We start from the raw sequence: 10,020 nt of genomic DNA, 5'->3' as shown, positions 1-10,020 counted from the left end.
GTAAGGCCGACATAAATGAATGTCACAGCAGATTACTAAACTCGACCCTGTTTCTGACGCCCCTGAATCGTAAGCCCGGCCCAGCCCAAGAATTCCTACTCTGCATCTCTCTCTGTCCCCTTCCTCTTCGCTGCCGCAGCTCCCCGGCGGGCCGACCACCACCCCCGCAAGGCCGGCTGAGCCCTGCGTGTTGTGGCTTCTGGCGGTGGCACAGAGGGTCGCACAAATTCGACAGTCTGTCCACGGTGGCGGCGGACACCTGCATCAGCAGGACAAGCATGGCGGTGGCCGGATGGCGGTAGCGAGTCCTGCTTGTTCCTTTCGTGCGACATGGGTCTCCCGCTCAACTTTCTTGTCCTCCAAGCCTCCCACCACTACCGCCGCCGCTCAGGGTAGGTACTTACTCGTTCCGCATCCTGCCCACAAATCTCCCACCCTCATCAAAATCTGTTTCTACATTTTGTTAAAATTGATTTATTTTCCCAAATGATACGTGCCACACGTGTGGCACGAAGTAACACTGCCCTTCCGTTTTTACAACTAAAATTGCCATCCAAAAAGAAAAAACAAAACCCCCCAAAAATGAAACTTGCAATCCAAACAGAAAGTTGGCATGCTTCACAATTAAAGTTACCATCCCCGGGTAAATAAAGTTGCCATCAGGAAACGTCAGAGCGGAATTGCTTCATGCCACACGTGTGGCACTTATCACAGTCCTTTATTTTAGCTTCTGTTCCACTACCTACATTACTAAATACAAGACATTGGGGCAGTTTAATTTAACAAAATGAGCGTAATTGTAATGTACATGTATTATCACTAGTAGAAAAGGGGCCAATGGTCCAGGCCGGGTCAGTCCATTAGTCCCGGTTCAATCCAGAACCGGGACCAATGGGGGCATTGGACCCGGTTCATGAGCACCGGGGGCCGGCCGGGCCACGTGGGCCATTGGTCCCGGTTCGTCTGGACCTTTTGGTTCCGGTTGGTGGGACGAACCGGGACCAATGTGCCTTGCTCCTGGCCCACCACCATTGGTCCCGGTTGGTAGCCTGAACCGGAACCAAAGGCTTCCCTTTAGTCCCGGTTCAAGCCACGAACCGGGACCAATTAATTGCCTATATATACCCCGCGAGCAGAGCACTCTCACTGCTCTGTTTTTCGTGGCCGGCAAGGAGAGAGCTTTGTGGTGCTCTAGCTCACCTCCTATGCACACGAGGTGTTCGATGGAATGCCCGAGCCACACTACTTAAGCTTTCTCCTCTCCAAGCTCGACCTCCAAGCTCCATTTTCCTTAATATTTGTCTAGGTTTAGCGGTTCGTCACGTCCCGTCCCCGTCTTCACCGCCGTCGATTGCCTGCGCCGATCTCGTCGCCGGCACCACTGTGGTGAGCCTCTTGTTCTTATCTTCTTTCTGAAAGGAACAAAATTCTTACTTGTATGTTTATATAGATACTTGTATAATTTTCTTACTTTTATTATTGCATCTTATATAGTGCGATGGTTTTGGTATCCACCCCCGTCGGTCCTCGTCCTGTCTATGATTCGGATGTGGTATATATATTATCTTTTCATAATTATTGGTTCATCTATTGTTTATGACAATTATGCCGACCAACGTGACATAGATTTTATTTATCTAGGACGTTGTTGAACCGGAAATTCCAACCGACCCTATTGTCGAGAGGTTAAATTTAGTTGAAGAAGAAAACAATTTCTTGAAGGAAAAAATTAGAAAAATTGAGGAGGAGAAGATGATATTGGAGTTGCATGTTGCGGATGTCGTGGATGATCACAAGATCAAGATGGATGCAATGCGCTTGAAGATTAGAAAGATTAGAAAATATGCCATTCATACCGAGGCTTGGTATCATTATGCCGTTGGATCGGTTGTTACATTGGTTGCGATTATGATCGCATTTGTTTTCGCATTGAAATGTTTTACATAGTTTCAATGTATGGTTTAATTAATTTAGATGCTCTGCAGAGCTTTATGTTGTTAGATGAGAACTATGTATGTAGTTTGGTTTTAATGTGATGATGAACTTCTATTAATTTGGTCACTTAATTATCTATTCATGATGTTCTGTAATGATTTTTGACACACTTAATTATATATAATGCACGCAGATGAACCGGCAATGGATGTACGGTTCAAGACACACCTCCGAGTACATTAAGGGCGTGCATGAATTTCTCGAAGTGGCTGAGGCAAACAAGCAGAATGGTTTTATGTGTTGTCCATGCCCTATATGTGGGAATACGAAGTCTTACTCTGACCGGAAAATCCTTCACACCCACCTGCTTTACAAGGGTTTCATGCCACACTATAATGTTTGGACGAGGCACGGAGAAATAGGGGTTATGATGGAAGACGGCGAAGAAGAAAAGTACGATGACAACTATGTGCCCCCTGAATACGGTGATGCTACTGAAGATCAAGAGGAACCAGACGATGTGCACGATGATGCTGCAACAGGCTAAGCTGCTGAAGATCAATAGGAACCAGACGATGTGCCCGATGATGATGATCTCCGCCGGGTCATTGTCGATGCAAGGATGCAATGCGAAAGTCAAAAGGAGAAGCTGAAGTTCGATCGCATGTTAGAGGACCACAAAAAAGGGTTGTACCCCAATTGCGAAGATGGCAACACAAAGCTCGGTACCGTACTGGAATTGCTGCAGTGGAAGGCAGAGAATGCTGTGCCTGACAAAGGATTTGAGAAGCTACTGAAAATATTGAAGAAGAAGCTTCCAAAGGATAACGAATTGCCCGACAGTACATACGCAGCAAAGAAGGTCGTATGCCCTCTAGGATTGGAGGTGCAGAAGATACATGCATGCCCTAATGACTGCATCCTCTACCATGGTGCGTACAAGGATCTGAACGCATGCCCGGTATGCGATGCATTATGATATAAGATCAGACGAGATGACCCTGGTGATGTTGACGGCGAGCCCCCCAGGAAGAGGGTTCCTGCGAAGGTGATGTGGTATGCTCCTATAATACCACGGTTGAAACGTCTGTTCAGAAACGGAGAGCATGCCAAGTTGATGCGATGGCACAGTGAGGACCGTAAGAAAGACGGGAAGTTGAGAGCACCCGCTGACGGGTCGCAGTGGAGAAAAATCGAGAGAAAGTACTGGGATGAATTTGCAAGTGACCCAACTAACGTATGGTTTGCTTTAAGTGCGGATGGCATTAATCCTTTCGGGGAGCAGAGCAGCAATCACAGCACCTAGCCCGTGACTCTATGTATGTATAACCTTCCTCCTTGGATGTGCATGAAGCGGAAGTTCATTATGATGCCAGTTCTCATCCAAGGCCCTAAGCAACCCGGCAACGACATTGATGTGTACCTAAAGCCATTAGTTGAAGAACTTTTACAGCTGTGGAATGGAAACGGTGTACGTACGTGGGATGAGCACAAACAGGAGGAATTTCACTTAAAGGCGTTGATGTTCGTGACCATCAGCGATTGGCCCGCTCTCAATAACCTTTCAGGACAGACAAACAAGGGATACCATGCATGCACACATTTTTTACTTGACACCGATAGTATATACCTGGGAAGCTGCAGGAAGAATGTGTACCTGGGCCATCGTCGATTTCTTCCGACCAACCATCAATGTCGAAAGAAAGGCCAGCATTTCAAAGGCGAGGCAGATCACTGGAGGAAGCCCGCCATGCGTACCGGTGATCACGTACTTGCTATGGTCAATGATTTACACGTAATCTTTGCAAAGGGTCCCGGTGTACTAGCTGTTCCGAGTGACGCTGGGGGACATGCACCCATGTGGAAGAAGAAATCTATATTTTGGGACCTACCCTACTGGAAAGACCTAGAGGTCCGCTCTTCGATCGACGTGATGCACGTGACGAAAAACCTTTGCGTGAACCTGCTAGGCTTCTTGGGCGTGTATGGGAAGACAAAAGATACAACTGAGGCCCGGGAGGACCTGCAACGTTTGCACGAAAAAGACGGCATGCCTCCAAAGCAGTATGAAGGTCCTGCCAGCTATGCTCTTACCAAAGAAGAGAAGGAAATCTTCTTTGAATGCCTGCTTAGTATGAAGGTCCCGACTGGCTTCTCGTCGAATATAAAAGGAATAATAAATATGTCAGAGAAAAAGTTTCAGAACCTAAAGTCTCATGACTGCCACGTGATTATGACGCAACTGCTTCCAGTTGCATTGAGGGGGCTTCTACCGAAAAACGTCCGATTAGCCATTGTGAAGCTATGTGCATTCCTCAATGCAACCTCTCAGAAGGTGATCGATCCAGAAATCATACCAAGGCTAAGGAGTGATGTGGTGCAATGTCTTGTGAGTTTCGAGCTGGTGTTCCCACCATCCTTCTTCAATATCATGACGCACGTCCTAATTCATCTAGATGACGAGATTGTCATTCTGGGCCCCGTATTTCTACACAACATGTAACCCTTTGAGAGGTTCATGGGAGTACTAAAGAAATATGTCTGTAACCGCGCTAGGCCAGAAGGAAGCATCTCCATGGGCCATCAAACAGAGGATGTCATCGAGTTTTGTGTTGACTTCATTCCTGGCCTTAAGAAGATAGGTCTCCCTCAATCGCGGTATGAGGGGAGACTGACTGGAAAAGGCACGCTTGGAAGAGACTCAATAATATGCAGGGACGGATATTCTTGGTCTCAAGCACGCTACACAGTTCTACAGAACTCTACCTTGGTGACCCCGTATGTCGATGAACACAAGAACAGTCTGCGCTCCAAACACCCGGAGTAGTGCGACGACTGGATTACATGTGAACACATCAGGACTTTCAGCAGTTGGTTGGAAGCACGTCTCAGAGGTGACAACACTGTTTGTGATGAGCTGTACTTGTTGTCCAGGGGACCATCTTCGAATGTTACGATTTGGAAAGGATACGAGATAAATGGGAATACATTTTACACGATTGACCAAGATCAAAAGAGCACCAACCAAAACAGCGGTGTCCGCTTTGATGCAACAACCGTGAGGGGAAAGGACACATATTATGGTTACATAGTGGACATATGGGAACTTGACTACGGACATGATTTTAAGGTCCCTTTGTTTAAGTGCAAATGGGTCAATCTGTCAGGAGGCGTGGTACAAGTAGACCCACAGTACGGAATGACAACAATGGATCTGAAAAATCTTGGGTACACTGACAAACCGTTCGTCCTAGCCAATGATGTGGCATAGGTTATCTATGTGAAGGACATGTCTACCAGACCGAGAAAAAGAAAAGATAAGGAAGCGAATACATCATACGATGAGCCAAAGCGCCACATAGTTCTTTCAGAAAAAAGGGACATCGTGGGAGTGGAGGGCAAGACAGACATGTCTGAAGATTATGATAAGTTTCATGAAATTCCTCCCTTCAAAGCCAAGATTGACCCCAGCATCCTGATAAGCGATGAAGATTATCCACGGTTACGGCACAATAAGCAAATGACACAAGCGAAGAAAAAGTGAAGACTTTCTTCCGCAACTATTATGATGATACCATGCCAACTTTGTAACACACGAGTATGATACCATTGTCCGTTTTGTACATGCACATGCTATATATGTGGGTGAATTTATGCTACCATGCCAACTTTCAACTTTTTCATAGTTCATTTGAAATAAAGCAAGAAAGAAAACAAAAAAAAATGTTTTCAAATTTGAAAACTAATGGCACTAACAGAAAGTTTATATTTTTTCTAAAACGAAAAGCAAAAAGAATTAAAAAATAAAGCAAAAAACAAAAGAAAATAAATAATGCAGAAAACAAAACAAAAAAACAATTAAAAATAGCAACAATAAGTATTTTGTTGTAAGTAGAAACAAAATAAAATAAAGAAAGAAAACAAAAAAACAAAAAAAAGTGTTTTCAAATTTGAAAACTAATGGCACTACCAGAAATTTTATAATTTTTCTAAAACTAAAAGCAAAAAGAATTAAAAAATGAAGCAAAAAAAAGAAAATAAATAATGCAGAAAACAAAACAAAAAAACTGGAAAATAATTAAAAATAGCAACAATAAGTATTTTGTTGTAAGTAGAAACAAAATAAAATAAATAAAACAAGAAAGAAAACAAAAAAATGCCTCCTACTGGGCCCCTACGGCCTGAATATGACTAGAAACCCTACCATGGGCCAGGATTCAGGCCCGCAGTAGGCCCAGAAGGCCCATCAAGCAAAGCAGTAGCAATTAGGCGCGCAAGCCTACGGTGGAGAGGAGCTCGAGAGGGGTGCTGCAGTGGGGCTTATAAACCACTGCGCGCCCCTCTCAACTAGCGAAGTGGGACTAAACTTTGGCCCCGACGCGGGCAGCACAGGGTCCTTTGGTCCCGGTTGGTGGCACCAACCGGGACTAAAGGGGGGGCATTAGTCCCGGTTGGTGCCACCAACCGGGACCAAAGGTCGCCGCTTCCCGCCCTTTGGGCTGCTGAAAAGAGGCCTTTTGGTCCCGGTTGGACTCACGCACCGGGACCAATGCTCTTCCTATATATACAACACTTAGGAAAATTTGACGAACACATTGCCAGTTGCCCCCGGCCCGCCCGACGACGCTGACCTCATCGACGCCGCCAGGCTGCCCAGATCGACGTCGTCCGCTGCCCCGACGCCGCCCGCCGCCCGACGCCGTCTGCGTGCCCCCGTCGTCGCCCCTGCCCCGTCGCCGCCAGGCGCTGCCCCGACACGCCGCCCGCGGGCCACCCCCGCCGACGTCGTCGTTGTCGCCCGCGCCCGTCATCCCCGGCCACGCCCCTGCCCCGGCCCGCCGTGGTCGTCGCCGACGCCCTCGCCGCCGCCCCCGTTGTGAGCCGCCGCGCCGTCGAGGCTCTGTGTTCAGTGCTTTTTTTTCATACATACATGTGTATTTTTTTTTGTTCATTGCATTTTTTTTCATATATATAATTAATGTATATATGTATGTGGTAGCTATATGATGAATGGATGTGGCTATGTATGTATGAATTTAATGTTCATAGCATTTTTTTGTTTATATATGTTTTTACATATATGTATTAATTTCTTATTTAGGTTGTTAGTAGATATCGATTTTAGGTTAGTGCATTTTAATTAGGTTAGTGTAGAGGAAAAAGTAAAATAAGGAAAAGGAAGAAAAGAAGGAAGAAGAAGAAGAAAAACGATGAGAGGAAAAAGGAAAATAAGAAGAGAAGAAAGGAGAAGAAGAGGAGAGGAAAAGAAGAGGAGAAATAAATAAGAAGAAGAAAAAAGAAGAAAAAGAAGAGGAGAAGAAGAAAGGAATAGAGGAGAAGAAGAAAAAATAGAAAAAAAATTCTATTTTTTCTTCTTGTCCTCTATTCCTTTCTTCTTCTTCTTCCTTCTTCCTTCTTCCTTCTTCCTCTTTTCTTCCTTTTCCTTAATTATTTTCCTTTCTCGAGGGAGAAGAAGAAAAAGAAGAGGAGAAGAAGAAAGAAAGGAATAGAGGAGAAATAAATAAGAAGAACAAAAAAGAAGAAAAGGAAGAGGAGAAGAAGAAAGGAATAGAGGAGAAGATATTTCTATTTTTTCTTCTTCTCCTCTATTCCTTTCTTCTTCTCCTCTTTTTTTTCTTCTTTTTTTTCTTTGATCTTCTCCTCTATTCCTTTCTTTTTCTCCTCTTTTTTATTTCTTCTTCGTTTTCTTATGTTTTATCGGGTCTGTCGCCGTCAGGCTGCTCGCCTTCGCCCTCGCCGCCCCCTCGAGATAACTTCGACATGAGGGACGGTCGATATATATACCCCCTCTCGATCGTGATAACCTATACAACGGCAGCACCCCCCTCGGCCCTCTCGCTCGACCAAAATTCTCGAGGCCACCCAAATTTACCAAGTTAAAAGAGCGTTGTCATCGAGGCCACCCCAAACCCTTGAAGCTTTGTGTCGAGGCGATTCCAAACCCTAGAGAAGCAGCATCGAGGCCACTAACATGATTCCTTATCGAGGCTAGCTAGTTCTACATTTGCCACTAATATATATCCATATGTACCATGTTTGAATAATAATTGACATGTTGTAAATATTTGCAGAAACTATGGAGCACTACCTAGACGAAGCAACAGAAGCAATGTTGGGGGAGATGATCGCAGAAGGAACTGATGTCATTGCGTCATTTTTCAACAACGTCGTTGGTCAGGAAGGACTGGGTGAAGAAGAGGGCTATGTTCATGATGGCTCCGGCCCATTAATGCCGGTACAAGAAGAGGGCTATGTTCACGATGGCTCCGGTGATGACCCAATGGAGGTACAAGAAGGAGACCGTGCTGACTGCTCCGGTGATCGAACCGAGTCCGGCCAGGTATATATATATATATATATATATATATATATATATATATATATATATATATATATATATATATATATATATATATATATATATATTAGTAAAGCCCGTGCTGACTAGTTAATTGATGCATTCATTGTTTTGATATATGTACACAATTAATTACTCTCGTCTTTCTTCCTTTTAATTTCTAGCCCTCCAGATCGAGCACAACTTCGGTAAGGAGACGAGGCCCGAAGAAAAAGTTGAGTTCGGATGAAAGGTTTGAGATCATAGAAATCGCGCCCGACGGCGAACCGATTGAACCCATCCAGACAAAGAACACATTTTCTGCTCAGTGCGGGGTTCTTGTTAGGGACAAGATGCCGATCAGCATCCAGCAATGCAATAAGCCTAAGGACGACCCTGAGGTGTCTTATGTCAATGATATGCAGAAAGAAGATCTTTGGACTCAGCTGAAGGCAAATTTCACCCTACCGCCAGAGGAGGATCCGGAGAAGCCAGTTAAAGAGCAATTAATCAAGTCTTGTGCTCTTAAGAAGATGGCAACCCTATTCAGGAGGTGGAGGAAAGAGTTGAACCATTTTGTCGGAAAAAAAAAGACACCAGAATTCATCGGCAAATATGAGAAGATCAAAGATCACTGGCCCACATTTGTGGCCCACAAGACATCGGAAAAGAGTAAGAAGATGTCGGCGACGAACAAGCAAAATGCTGCGAAGAAGAAGCTTCACCATCGCACGGGGTCAGGTGGCTACCTCAAAGCCCGGCCTAAGTGGTCCAAGGAGGAGAATGATCTGCTTGAAAAAGGGATCGAACCAGAGACAATGAGATGGCCAGACCGTTGCCGGACTTGGTTCTTCGGGGCTGGCGGAACCTTGGACCCTGTATCAGGGATGTGCCGTTGGACAGACGAGAAACTGGAAATACCAGTCAAGAACCTTCGACACTATATCAATGCTGCGCAGAAAGGGACGTTCGTACCAGACAGGGAGAAGGACGAGCTCACAATGGCCCTCGGGAATCCTAAGCACCCTGGACGGACATGAGGCACGCCAGGCTCCATTCCGTGGAAGGTTGGTTTTCCGGACGCAGGGGGTTACAAAAACCACGAGAGGAGGAATAAACTGGAGCAAGGCCAACTGCAGGCGCTGCACGAAAGGGTAATGGGGCTAGAGCAACGAGAAGCAGCAGATCGCAGCAAACGACCTACCGAAGCTACCCCGCCATCTCAGCGGAGAAGCAGTGTGGCTTCCACCGAGCTGCTTCAGCCGGAGCATGTCTTGACGGCTCCTGCCAGCTATCCCGTGGATGCTATCACGGAGTCTCAACATTGCCACATTATGGTGCGATGGATGAATTTGAAGGTCAAGGCGGCTGTTGGCTCTGTTTATCCTACTGGATCCGGAGCAACTTACACTGCCGGCCGATTCCAGAAGGATATGCTAAGGTTATGGTGGATGAAATAACAGAGGGATTTGAGGACCTTGTTCTTGACCACCCTACCGATGAAGGGGAGACTAGGCTGGGTTCTGCTCAGAAGACTCCGTGCCTATGGCGGAAGGAGCTCATCAACCTTCCGAACTTGACGCCTCCGCCTCCTCCTCCTCCTTCGGCGAGTCAGGGCACTCCGCCTCCTCCACCACCTCCTCCTCCGGTGAGTGACGATCAGGGCACGCGTGGCGGCACTCTGCCTCCTTCTCCGGCGCGTGGCGGCACTCCGCCTCCTTCTCCGC

This window comes from Triticum aestivum, chromosome 1B, assembly GCF_018294505.1.
Source record: "Triticum aestivum cultivar Chinese Spring chromosome 1B, IWGSC CS RefSeq v2.1, whole genome shotgun sequence".
NCBI classification, from domain to species: Eukaryota; Viridiplantae; Streptophyta; class Magnoliopsida; order Poales; family Poaceae; genus Triticum; species Triticum aestivum.
Note: the sequence above shows the minus strand (reverse complement) of the source record.